We start from the raw sequence: 20,705 nt of genomic DNA on the forward strand, positions 1-20,705 counted from the left end.
GGAAGGGGATGGGGCAGCAAGCTAACTGTTCAGAGAAGGCGGGTATTAGAAACTTTATTGTTTTTAAAACATTGTGTCTGTGCGAACTACTTAAAATATGAACAAGTATGCAGCATAATCTCACTTTTATTCAGGAAGAAGAGGACGTTTGTGACTGTGACTCCGGGCTCACTTGGCAGAAACACCCCCTGACCCTCCACCCCCTATCGCAAAATGTAATGCCCGTGAAAAGGGTAGGTGAACACAGTGTTATATAGAACATAGTCCTGAGAGCACGATTGAAAATGAAAACTAGATATAGTGTATGGTATAAACTATGCACCAAAAAGTGTGATATAAGATGAACCGGGCGTGAAATATAATTTGCAATACATTGTGCGCAATGACAGATTCATTGGAGAGCGCGAGATAGCACAGGCACTAGCGCGTGCTATGCGATATGCGCCTTGGAGTGTAATATGCACAGGGCAGTGTTGTGTAACCTAACTAGTCTCTAAAGTTGTAATATAAAATATGTGCTGGGGAGTGTAACGTTGCATATGCACTGTGACAAATATATGGATCCCAGATTGTAATATGTATGGCATAGCACTGTGCGTTATAACATAGGCATCGAGAAAGGCACGTTAGATGGGGCAATATAACCCGTGCGAAGACAAGTGTGGCATGACATATTCACGGGGTGGTGTTACAGTGCACATGGGCTAGAGAGTGTCATAGCATATGCACTAGCTAGTGGAATACAACACAGAGGTGTGTGGCACTCGGCAGGCAATGGTGGGTGTAACACAGCATTGGGCTCTGTCAGGAGCACGCTGCGACTCTCAAGTGATGTTCGTCCCCTTTCCAGAGAGTAAAATAAAAAGTATTACACATCCGGCAGTGGATGTGTGTTTTATTAACCGTGAGGGGGGTTTCTTGCATAGTTTTGGTCGAATTTTTGTCGAATCCCCTTTGAATGGCTTGGTGTGCATGTGTATTAAATGTGCCCGTCAATAGCTACCCATGTTTGTATAAATAAACGACAAGGGTGTCTACCAGGATTAGGCACGGTAGGGCATCAGACATGTCAGAGCTTCACTAGTGGTGTAAATACATTCCACGTGGATTCATTGCATGCATAGTCGCCTTTTAATGAATATCACGCAAATCGTCATGGTGATAGGTACGTACGGTTTGTCCAGCATGTCCTAGGTGTGTCTATAAATATATATTTTTTAAAAATAATAAAAAACAGTGGCCGGCCCTGGGGATTGGGGTCAAAAAAATATAATTAGGAGACTGGCCATGGGGGATGGGGTCATCAGGGCCAATAAATTAGAATAAGAAGGGGAACCAAACAGCCCCCCTTCTTAAAAAACTAAAATAAATAAAAGACTGGCATCGTGCCAGAGGCCATGCCCCCTCCGTGCAGCACTCTGCAAACGCGCCCCCAACAGGCATCTCCAGTATGCGCCAGGGAGCTGCGCTGCAGCCAGGTGTTCTGAGGCCAAGCCCCTTTTTACACCTCTCTGCAACGCAGCTCTGTGGCGCTTACTGGAGGTACCTAGTGGTCTAGTTTGACCCTAGGGACCCTTAGGATTCAGGGGGACTCTCAACTTAGAACAGCCACAGGGCGCGTTTACACAGTGGTGAAGGGAGGGGACGGGGCCTGAGGTGACGTGTGCAAACACGCACTATGGCATGTTTTAAATTGGGGATATAATTTCCCTTCAATACTGAGGGCCCCTGGGGGCTAACTAGCCCACCAAGTGCTTCCAGTAAGCGCCACTGAGCTGCATTGCAGAGAGGTGGTCCAGGCCGTGCCACTTTTTACACCTCTCTGCAACGCAGCTCTGTGGCACTTACTGGAGGTACCTAGTGGGCTAGTTGGACCCTAGGGACCCTCAGGATTCAAATGAACTTAATCTCCCAACTAAAAATGGACACAGGGCGTGTTTACACAGTGGTGAAGGGAGGGGACGGGGCCTGAGTTAATGTGTGCAAAAACGCCCTGTGGCCTGTTTTAAGAGGTAGTTTTAATCCCCATGCCCTATTATACACTAGGGGCTTACAGAGGAGGTCATGCTAATCACAGGGGGACCCCAACGCATAATGTTCCCTAGTGTATGTAGGTGTTTTCACTGTATTCTAAGTGTCTTTTAACATAGCACTGGCTCTAGGACTGGTTAGTCAGACTCAGTTACCACCAGTATCCGTCTGAAAAAGTTGAGGGTACAGGATGATTTTGCAACAAGGCTTCTTTCTGCTCTTCTTTTTGTTCTTTCTGCACGTTATCCTTCTTCCTGCACTTATCTTCGTATTTGAGGACTTCTGTTGCTTCTTTCTGCACTTCTTTTGTTTCTTTCTGTGCATTTTTTCTTCTTTCTTCACATGTCCTATCTCTGTAGGCATAGTTAGAAATTAGCATTTAAAAAACCTTTGAAATTCACTGAAAAAACCATGGGTTTCACACACGTTATAGTTAGGAATTAGCATTTAAAAAACCTTAGAAATTCAATGAAAAAACCAAAGGTTTCACACATGTTATAGTTAGCTGGACATTTCACTCGTAAAAAACCATTGAAATTCCCCCGTTATAGTTAGTTCAGCTAACTATAACTCGCGCGCCCGCAATGCACTACTGATGACGTCACATATTACATCACTCATGACATGGTCACTGACATCACTCATGACATCACTGATGACATCTCAAATGACATCACTGATGACATCACTGATGACATCATCCAGTGATTGTGTGTTTTTATGAAAATTATATATTTTTTATATTTATGTATATCTCAAGGTCAAAGGAAGAATAAATGGGTATATAAGTGTCTAAATGGATACTTTTTTTTGGAATTTTTTTTGTGTAACTGACTGTTTAAGTGTATCATAGTGAATACATGGCTTACTGAGTAATCTTTAAATATTTAAATATCTGTATCAGTTTCTTACTTTGTGTATAAGTGGCTGCATGGGTTGGTGAGTAGCTACATGAGTGTCTATATAGGTTATTAGTTGGTTTTTTATCACTATGGGTGTCTGAGTTTCTGTATGGTTCGGTGGGGGGTATTACTTAGTGCATAGGTGCATGAATGAGTGACTCACTGTTTGTATGTGTTGAATACAGCATGTGTGCAGGACTGTATGGGTGGATGAGTGTGTGCATGGGTGTGTTAGTGAGTGAATGACTGTCTCAATAGTGTCTTTATGAGTAACTACATATGTTTTAAACTAGTATATGTGACTATTGGTGTATATAAGTGAGTATATGTGAGAGTGAGAGATTGGAAGAGTTCCTGTATGAATAAGTATGTGTTTCTATAAGTGATTGTTTAAAAGAGTAAGTATATGTAAGTTTCTGTAGAAGTAAGTGTGGTGGTGTGTGTATAACTGTATATGCAAGTAAATGGATGATTGATTCTTTATTAGCATGAGTGACTATGTGTGTGAGTTACTCTATGGATGAGTGGCATTGTGTAACGGGATGTACAGGTGTATGAGTACATATGATGAGTGAGTACATGTATGAGTGACTGTAGAGGACTGTTGGTGAATTACTGTATGTGTATGTGGTTCTTAGAATTACTGAATAGGTTGTTGTAACTGATATTGATATGTTCATTATTTTGAACATTTTAGTTTCTATTTTTGAATGTGTGTTTCAATGGTTATATTAGGAGGAGAGGAGGTCTGCCACTCTATCACAAGGATGATGTCATCAGTGATGTCATCAGTGATGTCATTTGAGATGTCATCAGTGATGTCATGAGTGATGTCAGTGACCATGTCATGAGTGATGTAATATGTGACGTCATCAGTAGTGCATTGCGGGCGCGCGAGTTATAGTTAGCTGAACTAACTATAACGGGGGAATTTCAATGGTTTTTTACGAGTGAAATGTCCAGCTAACTATAACATGTGTGAAACCTTTGGTTTTTTCATTGAATATATATATATATATATATCACAAAAACAAAAATGAGGCCCAATACTGGAGACGCGTTTTTATTAAAGGCCAGCAGCACAACAAGCAACTCCCAACGTTTCGGCACGTAATTGGCCTTGGTCACGGGTCAAAGTACTATCTGCAAAGTGCATTCATGTGTGCTGAACTAATTTTAATCACGTGGCCGCATATTCAAACTACAGCTCCCACAGTGCATTGTTACAGTCCTTACATTTGTGCATACGGGTAGTCCTCATTTTTGCGGTTAATTACAGTTCTTACTTGGCACACGCACTGGTAGCATTTGGAGATTTCTGTTGAAAAACAGCCAGGTGAGTCAATATTGCTTCATGGTGATGTCATTCCATATGTGGCCTGCAACAACTCCGGTCTCAAGCATGATCGAAGCAGGACATCATCCTCTTCGAATCCCTTCCTCCCACGCACAGCTTTCACTCTAGTGGCATTCCTTTGGTAGGTTAAGCGTGGGAGTGGGTCATGCTCCTCCATCAAACATACAGTTCATCCTCCTGTTCTGGAGCCCCCGACCCTACAGGGCAGCCTCATCAATGGGCACAGAGCAGCCCATCCAGCAACAGCACAAAAACAAAAATGAGGCCCAATACTGGAGACGCGTTTTTATTAAAGGCCAGCAGCACAACAGGCAACTCCCAACGTTTTGGCACGTAATTGGCCTTGGTCACGGTTCAAAGTACTATCTGCAAAGTGCATTCATGTGTGCTGAACTAATTTTAATCACGTGGCCGCATATTCAAACTACAGCTCCCACAGTGCATTGTTACAGTCCTTACATTTTTGCATACGGGTAGTCCTCATTTTTGCGGTTAATTACAGTTCTTACTTGGCACACGCACTGGTAGCATTTGGAGATTTCTGTTGAAAAACAGCCAGGTGAGTCAATATTGCTTCATGGTGATGTCATTCCATATGTGGCCTGCAACAACTCCGGTCTCAAGCACGATCGAAGCAGGACATCATCCTCTTCGAATCCCTTCCTCCCACGCACAGTTTTCACTCTAGTGGCATTCCTTTGGTAGGTTAAGCGTGGGAGTGGGTCATGCTCCTCCATCAAACATACAGTTCATCCTCCTGTTCTGGAGCCCCCGACGCTACAGGGCGGCCTCATCAATGGGCACGGAGCAGCCCATCCAGCAACAGCACAAAAACAAAAATGAGGCCCAATACTGGAGACGCGTTTTTATTAAAGGCCAGCAGCACAACAGGCAACTCCCAACGTTTCGGCACGTAATTGGCCTTGGTCACGGGTCAAAGTACTATCTGCAAAGTGCATTCATGTGTGCTAAACTAATTTTAATCACGTGGCCGCATATTCAAACTACAGCTCCCACAGTGCATTGTTACAGTCCTTACATTTGTGCATACGGGTAGTCCTCATTTTTGCGGTTAATTACAGTTCTTACTTGGCACACGCACTGGTAGCATTTGGAGATTTCTGTTGAAAAACAGCCAGGTGAGTCAATATTGCTTCATGGTGATGTCATTCCATATGTGGCCTGCAACAACTCCGGTCTCAAGCACGATCGAAGCAGGACATCATCCTCTTCGAATTCCTTCCTCCCATGCACAGCTTTCACTCTAGTGGCATACCTTTGGTAGGTTAAGCGTGGGAGTGGGTCATGCTCCTCCATCAAACATACAGTTCATCCTCCTGTTCTGGAGCCCCCGACCCTACAGGGTGGACTCATCAATGGGCACGGAGCAGCCCATCCAGCAACAGCACAAAAACAAAAATGAGGCCCAATACTGGAGACGCGTTTTTATTAAAGGCCAGCAGCACAACAGGCAACTCCCAACGTTTCGGCACGTAATTGGCCTTGGTCACGGGTCAAAGTACTATCTGCAAAGTGCATTCATGTGTGCTGAACTAATTTTAATCACGTGGCCGCATATTCAAACTACAGCTCCCACAGTGCATTGTTACAGTCCTTACATTTGTGCATACGGGTAGTCCTCATTTTTGCGGTTAATTACAGTTCTTACTTGGCACACGCACTGGTAGCATTTGGAGATTTCTGTTGAAAAACAGCCAGGTGAGTCAATATTGCTTCATGGTGATGTCATTCCATATGTGGCCTGCAACAACTCCGGTCTCAAGCACGATCGAAGCAGGACATCATCCTCTTCGAATCTCTTCCTCCCACGCACAGCTTTCACTCTAGTGGCATACCTTTGGTAGGTTAAGCGTGGGAGTGGGTCATGCTCCTCCATCAAACATACAGTTCATCCTCCTGTTCTGGAGCCACCGACCCTACAGGACGGCCTCATCAATGGGCACGGAGCAGCCCATCCAGCAACAGCACAAAAACAAAAATGAGGCCCAATACTGGAGACGCGTTTTTATTAAAGGCCAGCAGCACAACAGGTAACTCCCAACGTTTCGGCACGTAATTGGCCTTGGTCACGGGTCAAAGTACTATCTGCAAAGTGCATTCATGTGTTCTGAACTAATTTTAATCACGTGGCCGCATATTCAAACTACAGCTCCCACAGTGCATTGTTACAGTCCTTACATTTGTGCATACGGGTAGTCCTCATTTTTGCGGTTAATTACAGTTCTTACTTGGCACACCCACTGGTAGCATTTGGAGATTTCTGTTGAAAAACAGCCAGGTGAGTCAATATTGCTTCATGGTGATGTCATTCCATATGTGGCCTGCAACAACTCCGGTCTCAAGCACGATCGAAGCAGGACATCATCCTCTTCGAATCCCTTCCTCCCACGCACAGCTTTCACTCTAGTGGCATTCCTTTGGTAGGTTAAGCGTGGGAGTGAGTCATGCTCCTCCATCAAACATACAGTTCATCCTCCTGTTCTGGACACGGAGCAGCCCATCCAGCAACAGCACAAAAACAAAAATGAGGCCCAATACTGGAGACGCGTTTTTATTAAAGGCCAGCAGCACAACAGGCAACTCCCAACGTTTCGGCACGTAATTGGCCTTGGTCACGGGTCAAAGTACTATCTGCAAAGTGCATTCATGTGTGCTGAACTAATTTTAATCACGTGGCCTCATATTCAAACTACAGCTCCCACAGTGCATTGTTACAGTCCTTACATTTGTGCATACGGGTAGTCCTCATTTTTGCGGTTAATTACAGTTCTTACTTGGCACACGCACTGGTAGCATTTGGAGATTTCTGTTGAAAAACAGCCAGGTGAGTCAATATTGCTTCATGGTGATGTCATTCCATATGTGGCCTGCAACAACTCCGGTCTCAAGCACGATCGAAGCAGGACATCATCCTCTTCGAATCCCTTCCTCCCACGCACAGCTTTCACTCTAGTGGCATTCCTTTGGTAGGTTAAGCGTGGGAGTGGGTCATGCTCCTCCATGAAACATACAGTTCATCCTCCTGTTCTGGAGCCCCCGACCCTACAGGGCGGCCTCATCAATGGGCACGGAGCAGCCCATCCAGCAACAGCACAAAAACAAAAATGAGGCCCAATACTGGAGACGCGTTTTTATTAAAGGCCAGCAGCACAACAGGCAACTCCCAACGTTTCGGCACCTAATTGGCCTTGGTCACGGGTCAAAGTACTATCTGCAAAGTGCATTCATGTGTGCTGAACTAATTTTAATCATGTGGCCGCATATTCAAACTACAGCTCCCACAGTGCATTGTTACAGTCCTTACATTTGTGCATACGGGTAGTCCTCATTTTTGCAGGCCACATATGGAATGACATCACCATGAAGCAATATTGACTCACCTGGCTGTTTTTCAACAGATATCTCCAAATGCTACCAGTGCGTGTGCCAAGTAAGAACTGTAATTAACCGCAAAAATGAGGACTACCCGTATGCACAAATGTAAGGACTGTAACAATGCACTGTGGGAGCTGTAGTTTGAATATGCGGCCACGTGATTAAAATTAGTTCAGCACACATGAATGCACTTTGCAGATTGTACTTTGACCCGTGACCAAGGCCAATTACGTGCCGAAACGTTGGGAGTTGCCTGTTGTGCTGCTGGCCTTTAATAAAAACGCGTCTCCAGTATTGGGCCTCATTTTTGTTTTTGTGCTGTTGCTGGATGGGCTGCTCCGTGCCCATTGATGAGGCCGCCCTGTAGGGTCGGGGGCTCCAGAACAGGAGGATGAACTGTATGTTTGATGGAGGAGCATGACCCACTCCCACGCTTAACCTACCAAAGGAATGCCACTAGAGTGAAAGCTGTGCGTGGGAGGAAGGGGTTCGAAGAGGATGATGTCCTGCTTCGATCGTGCTTGAGACTGGAGTTGTTGCAAGCCACATATGGAATGACATCACCATGAAGCAATATTGACTCACCTGGCTGTTTTTCAACAGAAATCTCCAAATGCTACCAGTGCGTGTGCCAAGTAAGAACTGTAATTAACCGCAAAAATGAGGACTACCCGTATGCACAAATGTAAGGACTGTAACAATGCACTGTGGGAGCTGTAGTTTGAATATGCGGCCACGTGATTAAAATTAGTTCAGCACACATGAATGCACTTTGCAGATAGTACTTTGACCCGTGACCAAGGCCAATTACGTGCCGAAATTGCCTGTTGTGCTGCTGGCCTTTAATAAAAACGCGTCTCCAGTATTGGGCCTCATTTTTGTGCTGTTGCTGGATGGGCTGCTCCGTGCCCATTGATGAGGTCGCCCTGTAGGGTCGGGGGCTCCAGAACAGGAGGATGAACTGTATATATATATATATATATACATATATATATATATATATATTCACTGAAAAAACCATAGGTTTCACACATGTTATAGTTAGCTGTACATTTCACTCGTAAAAAACCAATGAAATTCCACGTTATAGTTAGATCAGGTAACTATAACTTGCGCGACCGCAATGCACAATGTGTCATTTGAGATGTCATCATTGATGTGATGAGTGATGTCACTGACCATGTCATGAGTGATGTAATATGTGACGTCATCAGCAGTGCATTTCGGTCGCGCAAGTTATAGTTACCTGATCTAACTATAACGTGGAATTTCATTGTTTTTTTACGAGTGAAATGTACAGCTAACTATAACATGTGTGAAACCTATGGTTTTTTCAGTGAATTTGTACGGTTTTTTAAATGCTAAGTTATGTATTTATTTTAAAATTTTGCGCGCACGGTGCGCTTCACGCACCGTGCGCGCGCTGTGGGCACTCGGTGCGCTTCGCGCACCGAGCGCCCACGTTGCGCATTTCGTAACGTGCACGCCTCGCCATTTTTTACAAAATATCAATTGTTTTTTTCTCTCTTGGGGGTCCTTAGATTTATATATTAAATGTGATTGTTAATTCTTTTTTTTTATTTTATTTTTTTTTACCGTACGCGTACGGTAAGCTTACCGTACGCGCACCCCGCGATTTTTTAAAAAAATTATTAAATTCATTTTTCATACTTTTTGGTCCTTTGTGAACCCCCTGACGAACGCTAGGGGGTCTGCAACTCTCTTCCTTGCCCCCTTTTCATGTTATCAACCTTTTTTTTTCAGTGCGAGAGACAGAAAATGGCGGCCGATACTTCCTGGTTTCGACCGATTCGAATGTTTACTTTGATCTAACAACCAATCAGAAACGCGCTCGCGCACGGCACCGTACGCGTACGGTAAGCTTATCGTAAGCGCACGGAGCGCGCTTACAGATATATATATTGATTTAAATGCTATTTTCTCAGGAACTACTGAACAGATTTACACCAGACCTACAAAAGGCACATCCTTGACCTGCGGACTACCTCTCTGCCAAATTACAAGTAATTCTGTTCAGCCGTTCGGGCTGTAGCTGTGTCTAAAGGTCCTATGGAAAAATACATGGGGAAAACGCGTTTTGGGACCCCCCTTTTTTCTCAGCCCCCACTTTACGAATCACCCCGAGACTTTCAGGGTAGGAGCGGAGCGTAGCGCCCCATTAGTTTTGAAAATTTCGCGAGGATTCGTCAACCGGCGCCAAAGTTATTCAAAATAGAATTTTCAGATTTCCTATGGAAACACGGTCCTAACTATAACTATCTACTGGCGACCGCCAGTAGATAATACTTGAAAACATACCTGTGGATTAGAAAAAAACACAATTTAAAGGTAATACTAATGTACTTACCTTTATATAATGACTTCTGATGTAAAGATTGCCGAAGTGATGACTGACAGGACAGTGGGCACGGATGTAGAGAAGAATAAGCAAACGAGTTTAAGAAAGCTTCTACATGCACATCTCTCGAGCCCTTAAATCTTTAAACTAGGAATCAGAAAGAAAAAAAAACCCATTCTCTCACGGAGTGCCACTTTAGGTGTATATCCGAAGTTGAAGATGGACAGGGAAGGGGGTGGTGGCTGGGACTGCAAAACAACACATTCCTCCAGACTGCCCCCCATCTGTGCTGCTGCCAGAGAAGATCAAACACAGTCATTATGTAACTATCTAGGAGACATATAGCATCGAAGTGGCATGTGCGTGGCCTAAAGGGCAAGCAAGCTCCTTGTAACACTTCAGCTTGAGTGGATAGAGAGCTCTAGCTCATTAATCTTGTTTAACAACTCATTACAGCTGCTGGAGGGTAAGCACTCTTTCTGTGTAAGTACACAGCTTTTGCAAAATCAAAGGCTGCACTCTGGTGAACCAACATCTCGGCAGAGCCACAGTGCTCTGTAGTACTCCTGAAAATAATTTTTGTAATCACACTAGGTATGATGACAGCAGCACAGTCAATCCAGACTCACTATGGAGTCCTGAGTGGCTCAAAGGATACTGGACGGTCACGGGCTGCCTGTTGGATGTTTCTATATTTGCCAATACAAGTAGAGACACCTAAGTATTCCTGTGAGTGACCAAATATTTTGTCAAAATTATGTACCAAGGGAAGAGAAGCTTTTGGACCTGCCAATTTATTGATCTATGAATTGCAGTTTTCAGGCGATATGTCGATCCTTATATGTTTGATGCAAAATGTCATTGTTAATATTAATAAGGTGGAACAGTTTTAAATCGTTCATTAGGTATTTTGTGGTGAAAATCTAACAGTATTCCATGCTGGCTCAAATGAACCCACATGGCATTCCATATATGTGTAATAAGAAACTTGTAGTTTGCTAGCGACTATATAAAAATAGTTTCCATGCCAAGTGTAAAAGAAATGTAGGAACATGTTGGGCTTTATATTGTTCCGAATTGCACAGTTAGAATGTTCTACTGCATCCAAACTTAAACTTGAACGTGTACAATGTCAAAAGAATAATGATAAACAAGTCATGATATCCTATGCCCATTAGGTTACACTTTCGGAAAAACATGACCATGTACTTTCAATAGTTCCTTTTTAAGAAACGTTTTCAACAGATATGCCATTGAAACTAAAAAAATCAGATAAAAAATGTCCTTCATAGGCAGTAAGTTGGCACGTAGTGCCATCTACTGGGCAAAAGAGTTCATTTACTTCACAACAAATACCAACTTTTTTTTGAGCGGCAAACAATTACCAGCTAATGCATGTTCTTATAAAAATCATTTTTACAGATCTTTACATACATATGCAATGCAAACAAGGCGTTAGCTAAACTAAACTAAAGGGGAACCAAACGTTTACAGTGCCGCTCTGACCCACTTCCTTGCCTTAATCACTGGAAACAGAACCATCTCCTTACAAACTAAAACAAGCATTTACATTGCTGTGCCACAATATAGGAGACATCAATATACCAGGGCCAGCGTTTTGTAAGAGGTGGCCAATGTCAAGCCATGGATTCCCAAAATGTGCCAGAATTTACCTACCAATTATATGAAAGAGTCAGCATTTTGGTGGAGGAGGGCTGATAGACACCATCACACCAAGTATATTCTGAATGCGCACAATAGTCTAGCCCATGCATTTGACAATACTAAAACGTGACTGGAGTTTCCTCTGGACCATCACACAAGCCCTCAATCTGTCTCTCAGCCTCTCCATCCCACTTTTTCTCCCCTCCTTTTTTTGTCTGTAAGGAACTGGGACCTAGAGAAGACGAGACTGGAAATAACAAGACAGCCTGCCCAATCTGTGGCCCACGTAGCAGACTGAGAAAAGGTAAGGTCGTAGGAGCACTGTTCGGTGTCTGTGTGTGTGTGGAGGGGGAGGGGCACGGTGATGATGTGCAAGGAGGCATGAGGGTGACTTTATGCCAGTCCTGTCCAGACTTGTGGTTTCATATGTACCCTTTTGAGCAAGAGCCTACAAGATCAGAGAGGTTTAATGAAAAATACACTGATTTCTAATAGTTATGACGTACCCAGTTTACAAACTATGAAGAAAGGCAGTCACTGTCCAGTGAAAGCTGACACACAGAAGTAGCCACTGAGTAGACACAAACGAAAAGCCGTAGAGGAGACGCACAAGCAAAGCAGTCACAGTGCGGATAGTCACAAGCAGGCAGAGGTAAGCAATCACAGAGCAGGCATTCAAGTAGGCGCAGTTGTCACAGGGCAGAAGCAAACACACGCAGTCAGAGCAACACCCGCAGAGACAGTGACTGCAGAACCAAACACAGCAGCAGACACTCACATACAGTACCCACAGACTGTGAGAGCAGACGAGACAGAAGCACAGGGGTGCAGACATTTACTGAGCGGCGTGGAAATTTGAGAACAAACTAGAAAGTCAGTAGTAATACTTAGATAGTAAGAGTGCACCTTAAAGACAACTAAGGGTCTTGCAGGCGGCAACCCAAATAATGAAGTCACACAGCGACTTTTCGGTCAAGGTGTCCAAGGAATGTTCAGTATTTCCTTGTTCTTCCTCTGAAAGCATACAGGGGACATGGGAAGAGATTCTGCCCATTTTCAAAACCGATCTTTGGGATCTTCTTGCTGGAACTGGTGACAGGTATGCAGTCTCCAAGAGCGTTTTTTATTTTTAATCCTCTGCCCAAAGCTCTTTTCTGGAGATATAGGGGCGCACTTATACAATCCTTAACCGTTCTGTGTTTGAGATCACTCTGTTTTTTAAAGTTATGGCAACAGGAGGTTACGCAAGTTCATCCTAACAGACAGACCACTCATATTGTTGATTTAAAAAAAAACAAGAAAAATATTTGGTGAAACATCTTAACAAACAACAGAAATTATGATTATTACTACGTCCAATTGTAGAGAGCTACTGTTAACCGAAGGTGTCCTGGCGCTTAGACGGGGAAGTAACAAACAGAACTAACTCAGTGGGGAAACACAGAGGCCAACGGAACTAAAAGCAGAATGTATGAAATCTATAAAGCCAGCTTTTAAGAGATTTCCTAAACTTCGAGAGGTCATCATTTTATCGTACATGTATTGGTAGAGTTCCACAACTATGCGGCCTGCACTGAGAAAGAACGGCCACCAAGTCGGCATCTCTTCACTTGGGGCACAATAAGTAAGTTGGCACTGGCAGGGCATAGTGGATGGGAAAACCTGTAACAGAATCTTGGTTGTAAAAAACTGAGTCCTAGACCGATTTGAAGCTCTGTGCACTATACTTATGTTCTGCAATGCCTTATCTAGCCACAGATTCCTTACTTTAGAATAATCCCCATGCATCAGACTAGATCCGAAGACTTTGAGCCGTACCCCTGCACGCCGGTAGGTGGCATCATTTGGCTCCCCATCAGCATCCGTGCTGGAAATAATGTGCATGGTAACTTTATAGGCACCACCTCAGTGCGATAATGTCAGTTTCTTCTCTTTACTTCCCTCTCATTGTTTTCCTGTTTGTGTATGGATCCATGCGAAAGGTCATCTGGGGACTGATTCCTTCAAAGAGACCTACTCACTGGGACTGCAGCAGAGAAGGTGTCCTGCTAAACGTTACTTTGGAAACAAATATTTTCACCTTTAGTGTTGCAAAGTGGCACCTTCTTGGGTGGTCACCTCCAGTTTTTCATATTTTTGGAGTCTCTCCTACTGGTAATCTTGAGCTATAATACTGAGACACTATTATCCAGTTCCCAGTGTATGTGCTCTGCCCCCTAAAACATTTCAAAATTGGTGTGAATCCAGACTGGCAAATGCAGCTTTCCTATAGGGCTATTGTAGTGGCGCAACAAAACTTAAGGGGGCCTTCTGCAAAATACATGGAGGCACCCCGCCCCCTCCAGACCCAGTCAGAAGTTCCCAGGCCAGGGGCCCGCTGCTTGTGTACAGTGACGGAGAGAGCTCCATTGAGCTCAGGGGCCCCCTGCACCTCGGGGGCTGCTGGGCTAATGTTACACCACTGGGCTAGTGCATATGGTACAGAAATACATCCACGGCATGGACATTTAAATGCCACTTGTAGACTGCAGCACTTATTGTGCCATCCACTAGTGACAGTGAAAACATAGCTTCATGCCTATCCTATGTAGCCTGACAGTAGCAGCTTGAACCCTGCTGCCCTGACCTATCCAAATCACCCTTTTGACTGGTAAGAAAACCTGATTTTAAATATTAAATAACTCACCCCTGAGCACACCTTGCTGCCCACGAGGTTGTGTGCACCATATTCAAGAGCGCGACATGTGTGGCATAAGAAAAGAAAAGGCATGTTACCCCACTTACTAAGCCCAAAACTACATTGTTACTGGTCATGCTGTAACTTGTACATAGCAGAGGTCAAATAACAGATTATGCACTTTAATCTATAAAACCTTTAAACTGTACCATCTACAGACTACATTCAAAACCTTAAATTTATATTTAACATAAAACTAACCTAATGGTAAAGGCAGGTTTTTATTAAATATATTAGAAATGTAAGAAAATCACAATGTGGCAGGGTTGGATGGGGATAAAGGAAGATGGCGCTCAGACGTGTGCACTGTGAGTTTTCACTTAGAAAGAGTAGGTGTGGTGCTGTCAGGTCAGGGGTACCAACCCAAGGAAACCCCTGCAATTAAGTGGGACAAACCCGCTCAAGAGAACAAAAGACAAAGTCATGCGCACACAATCAGGATAAAGCTTATTAGTAGCATCTGTCAGAGGAACGAGTAAGAATCAGAATCTGATTGATTTTGAACATAGAAGGTCAACATCAGCAGAATTTTGAGAAAAGTAAACTTTATGTATGTCAATGTCTGACCAATACAAAGCACGCAAAAATTCAGCCGACACGTGTTTCTTCACACTGTGTAAGGATGTGACTCTTCAGGGCTGAGAAGGACACAAAGAAATAACAGAAAATAAAAATGAGTGAAAAATGCAAACATAATAACATTATACTGAAAAACTGAAAGAGCGCGGGTCCAAGGTGTGAGATGCTCTTGATGTGAAACGGGTGATAAAAATGCCTCAGAAACAGAATTTTAAACAAGGTGCACCTGGACTGTAGAACTGGACGAGGCACTTTCAGTGGATAAAGTGGCTATGGAGAATCTAAAATATAGGAGCAGGCAAAAGGACGGTGAAAGGTGCTCTTAATATGGACCCGGTGACACTAAGTCACTGTAAAACAAAATTCAACATTATGGAATGAAGAATGCTTAAATTGGAATGCCATCCTAAGCGAAATAGAATCGCGTGTTCATACGAATGTGTAGCATGCTAGATAACTGCTGCACTAGTAAATAAAATTGCGGGTGCTAATTAACTACGGAGAGTGCAAGAAAAAATATGGTGAAAAGACAGAAAAGGTAGAAATAGTGGGCTGAAAAACGGCTGGTGATGGATATTGCAGAAAATCCCAAAACGCATGCGAGAATGTGGCCGAACATTATAACATTAGAAATTCGTGACAGAGATGTGAATATAAAGCACATAAGTAACTTGAGCAAAATGAGAACGAAAAGTCCAGTGACCATTCAGTTACGAATAGAAAAACAAAATGATGACAAATTGGCGTAGACAATCTCTATGCAGTGTGACAAGTAGGTATCAAACAATAACGAAGGATGAAAATACGTAGAGCAGGCCACAATAAAAACGGAATAAATCATTCTGTTAAATGAGAGGAAACATAAGAAATGCAGTTTCCAAAACATAAGAGACACAGTGGCCGTGGTTACTAGAGTCAAAAGCAGCAATATGATACAAGAAAATGGAACAAAATAACGGTAAGTGATAATGCACTAATAGCAGCCTATAACGTGTTTGGAGGCAAAAAGGACAAAACAGGACGATCAATGTAAAAGCGGCAAGCGTAATGGGAAAAGCTATGATTCGATCTATTAAGTGAAAGTGCTTGTTCTTGGTTGAGGAGCCGTAAATGTGAGACGGAGGGAAATAGAAAGCATGCACGTAAAACGGGGAACGTGGCCGTTTCGAGCAGGATGGAAGAACTCCCCGTACCTGATGATATCGATGAGCGTGGACCTTGGAACGTTAATGAAACTGGCAAGGTGAGGGTGCGGTACGAAGAGACCGGTCACCCGAAGTGGTGAGGTAGGCGGTGATGTGTACCAGCCACTTGGGTTATTGGATGTACATACTAAAGTAAAAAAGGGTAGAATGAGCGACGTGCAGTTTAAAATTTAAAAGTGTGGCTAGCGGGGTAGGGTCTTAACTTGTGTGCTTGTGGATCGCGGGTTGTGGATCCACCGATTCCAGGATGTGGGAATCTCGAGGTCCCGGAACCGGAAGCTTAAATACACGCGGTGTCATTTGTTAACTCGAAAGAAACTAGAGCGCGCAGTGCATGCGGGAGAGTATGAAACAGGAAGTGAGGGAGTGAATGACTCAATCGTCATGGTTACGTGTCTAGGCGAGATTAGGACGGCTCGTGGGGCGTGTACTAGCAACTAATGACAGATAGAAGGGATAAGCAAGAAAATGTACAGTTGACCTTACGAAGAGAATTATGTATTCATGTGTTTATGCAGCAGTGTGCGATAGATAAAATAAGGGTACAGTGTACACATCATTGGGCAATAATTGAGTAGAATCACATGCATATTCCTGAATGTCAATGCTCAACGAAGAGACAGCAAAAGGGTGGAAACTCTAAAGCCAATAATTGCACAGTTAAAGAAAACAGAAAAACAGGCTCAGAAGTCAAAGCAGAGTTGCCCCACTGTGAGTAATCAGTGGGAAGAAAACAAAGCATATAATGAAAAAAGCAAGAAAGCATGTAAGTTTTCACAGGCATGACATGACATGAAGGGAAACAACAAAATTGTGTCAAGTTCCTAGAAAGTACTGTAATTCATGGTCAATGTTGAGACCGTGTTTGACCGACTGAAGGCGCATTATCCATGTCGCCTCTTGTCTCCTCAGTCTCAGTTCTCGGTTACCACCTCTGGCATTACTTTTGGAAATGTCTATTCCAAAAAAGGAAAGTCTTTTTTGAGTGCCTTGTGTTTTGCATGATGCTATGTGAGACGCCATCGGGTATTTGGCATCCACATTGTGCATGGCACGAACATGTTCACTGATACGCTCCTTCAGTGGCCTGATCGTGCTCCCCACGTATTGAAGTCTACATGTGCATTGTAGGATATAGACCACAAAGGAGGAATTGCAGTTGATGTTGCAGGTTATTCTGTGTTTTTTGCCATTCCAGCCACTGAATTCCTTAGTGCCATTAGCGGCCCATTTGCAAATGCCGCAACAGCCACATTTGAAAAAACCAATGGTATGGGGTTTGAGCCAGGAGGAGGATGCAGACGTGGAGTGAGGAATCGTAGGACAGAGTCTGCTTCTGAGTGTTCTCCCTCTCCTGAATGTTATTTGTGGATGATCACCGATGCTGTCCTTGAGGCTTGGGTCAGCCAATAAGATGCCCCAGTGTTTGTTGAAACTTTTTCGTATTGTACTGCTGATGGCATTGTACTCTGTGATTAGTCTGATGGTTTGTTTGTCTGTATTACCGCAAGTCTTGGTCTGTAGGGTCGTTTCTCTTCTGATATTCTTGATTCTGGTTGTGGCTTTTCTAAGGGTCTGTGGTTTATAACCCCTTTGTACAAGTCTTTGTTTCATGTCGTTCAGGCAAATGGAAAATTCGGTGTCTTCACTACAGTTCCTCCTGGCCCTGGTGAATTCTCCAAAAGGAATTGTCTCTATCTGGTGTAAAGGATGTACACTTTCGGCATGAAGAATGGCATTGCACGAGGTTTGCTTGCGATACAGCCTACTGTGTAGGCAATTGTCTTTAACGTATAGTTCTACATCCAAGAACGAGATGTTGGTCTTGCTGGACTCGCATGTGAATTTCATGTCCATGTTGTTGGAGTTGAGATAATCACAGAACTGATTAAGGTTTTCTTGCATGCCAGACCAAAGAAGTAAACAATCGTCGATGTATCTACCCCAGTATATGATGTAGTCAATCCATTGGGCTGCTTTCTTGTCCCATAGCCATTCTGTTTCTAAGGCACCCATGTATAGGTTGGCAAAAGATGGTGAGAACTTAGAACCCATGGCCACGCCTTTGATTTGTCTGTACCAGTGTTGTTCATACATGAAAAAGTTGTTGTTAAGTATGATTTCCATCATACTGATAACCATGTTTGTGTGTTCCCATAAAGTAGCTGATCTGTGGTGAAGAGATCTGGAAACCACCTCAAGTCCTAGGTCGGGCTTGATGGATGTGTAGAGGGAGACGACATCAAGGGTGGCTATGATCATATTGGGTTGCCATTGTATGTCAGCAAGGATCCCTAGAATATGCTTGGTGTCCTGTATGTAGGAAGGCAGGTTTTTGACCATTGGGTTGAGAAACAGGTCAACATATTGGGCTAGTCTTTCAGTTGGTCCCCCTATGCCAGAAATGATCGGACGGCCAGGAGGAAAAGGGGCCTGCTTATGTACCTTTGGTAGAGTATATAGCACAGGATATGTAGGTTTGGCTATTGTCATGTAGCTTGCCTCTTCTTCATCAATGAGTCCCATCTCTTGCCAACCACGGAGTTTTTTGTTGATGAGACTGGTCAAGGGACCAGTGGGGTTGCTTTCCAGACGCTCATAGCAGGTGTTATCTTGCAGTTGGCTCATGATTTCGTTGTGGTAGTCTATGCGATTCATCACGATGACATTCCCGCCTTTATCGGCTTCTCTGATGATGATGGTGTGTTCAGCAGTCAGGTTATTGAGAGCCATTCTCTCACCCTTGGTTAGATTTTCTTTGGTCTTACGGTTGCTCCTCGTGATGTTCCTCTCATACTGATCAAGATCTTCTAGTACCAGGTTGTGGAATATGTCAATGGTGTTTCCTCCCGACAGGGTGGGCGTCCATTTAGACTTGTTTTTGAGGCCACTAGGGATAGTGCCCAATGGATCGATGTCGAGGTCTCGTAATAGCAGATCAAAGCTTGGAGGTGGGTCATCTGTTTCAGACATGGAAAGGAGCAGATGGGTGTCATGGACATCTTTAATGGTTTGAGGGTGTAGGGGGTCGATAACGCGAGTTGGTCTGGTCTGAAAGGCAGGCATGGACTCAAAGTGTTTTTTGAGTTTGAGGCCCCTGATGAATTTAAACAGATCTATTTTGGATCTGCACAGATCTCCTGCTTCGTATGGGTTGAAACTGAGGCCTTTACTGAGTAGGGAGATCATGTTGTTGTTAAGTGAGAAGGAAGAGAGATTGACTACTTGTATGTCAGTATTGTTGGTCATTACTTGTCGTTCCCCGATCTCAGTTTCTTCTTGTATTGCTCGTTTTCCTGCCCTTTTTCCTCTGCGGGTTTTTTGTCCCCTGTACCCTGTCTTTGTTGTGTTCTCGTCTCGCGCCTGATGGCTTGTACTTCGCGTAAAAAACTGGAACTGGTTGCCTTAGGGTTGGATTGATCTAGGCTCTCTGGATCGCTTTCGCTTGTGACCTCGGTGTTGAGAGAAGAGGTGCTTGAAGAGATTGGAGATCTGGGAATATTTGTGGCTCTTGGTGCGTTAAGAACTATACGGTCGTATTTACGAGCAAAGGTGAAAACACGTCCCTCTTTGTAGTCGGCTTCATCCCTTTTAAGTTGTCTCGTTTTTCTTTCTTTTATGTCATTTTGATGCTTGGTCAACACCTCTTTCAGGATGGCGTAGTTCTTTTCGGTCGCGTCCTTGAGGTTGAGTTCTTCAATTTCTTTCTCTAGTGTTGCAATTTCCAGTTGTAACTTAGTTACTTTGCGTTCCGCATTCTCTATTAAGATGTGGATGAGTGTATTTGAATTAGTGGTAAGAGTTTCCTCCCATTTGCCCAACAGATCGTCATCCAAGTCATCAAAAGTGGGGAATATCTGTGAGCGTAGTCCTCTCGGGATTCTATTGAGTCTGAGATAATGCTTCAGTGTTGCACTGTCCCACCATCTAGAGTTTTCTGTCTTTTTCAATCTTTCCAATTTAATAAATTTTTCTTTAAGTCCTTCTTTACGTTGTGGGTTACTATTATTCGCTGTGCTGGTCAGTGGTATGCCTTTGGCTAGATTCTCAAAAAGATCTGCTGCCACCTTGTCTTTATCCATGACAAGGGAGATGAACACGGAACTTGAAATAAGAGTCGAGTATATTATCTGTGCAATGCGGCTGCCCTTCCTTATGTTGTCCAAGAAAATCACAATGTGGCAGGGTTGGATGGGGATAAAGGAAGATGGCGCTCAGACGTGTGCACTGTGAGTTTTCACTTAGAAAGAGTAGGTGTGGTGCTGTCAGGTCAGGGGTACCAACCCAAGGAAACCCCTGCAATTAAGTGGGACAAACCCGCTCAAGAGAACAAAAGACAAAGTCCTGCGCACACAATCAGGATAAAGCTTATTAGTAGCATCTGTCAGAGGAATGAGTAAGAATCAGAATCTGATTGATTTTGAACATAGAAGGTCAACATCAGCAGAATTTTGAGAAAAGTAAACTTTATTTT

This window comes from Triturus cristatus, chromosome 6 (assembly GCF_964204655.1).
Source record: "Triturus cristatus chromosome 6, aTriCri1.1, whole genome shotgun sequence".
In the NCBI taxonomy this organism is placed as follows: domain Eukaryota; kingdom Metazoa; phylum Chordata; class Amphibia; order Caudata; family Salamandridae; genus Triturus; species Triturus cristatus.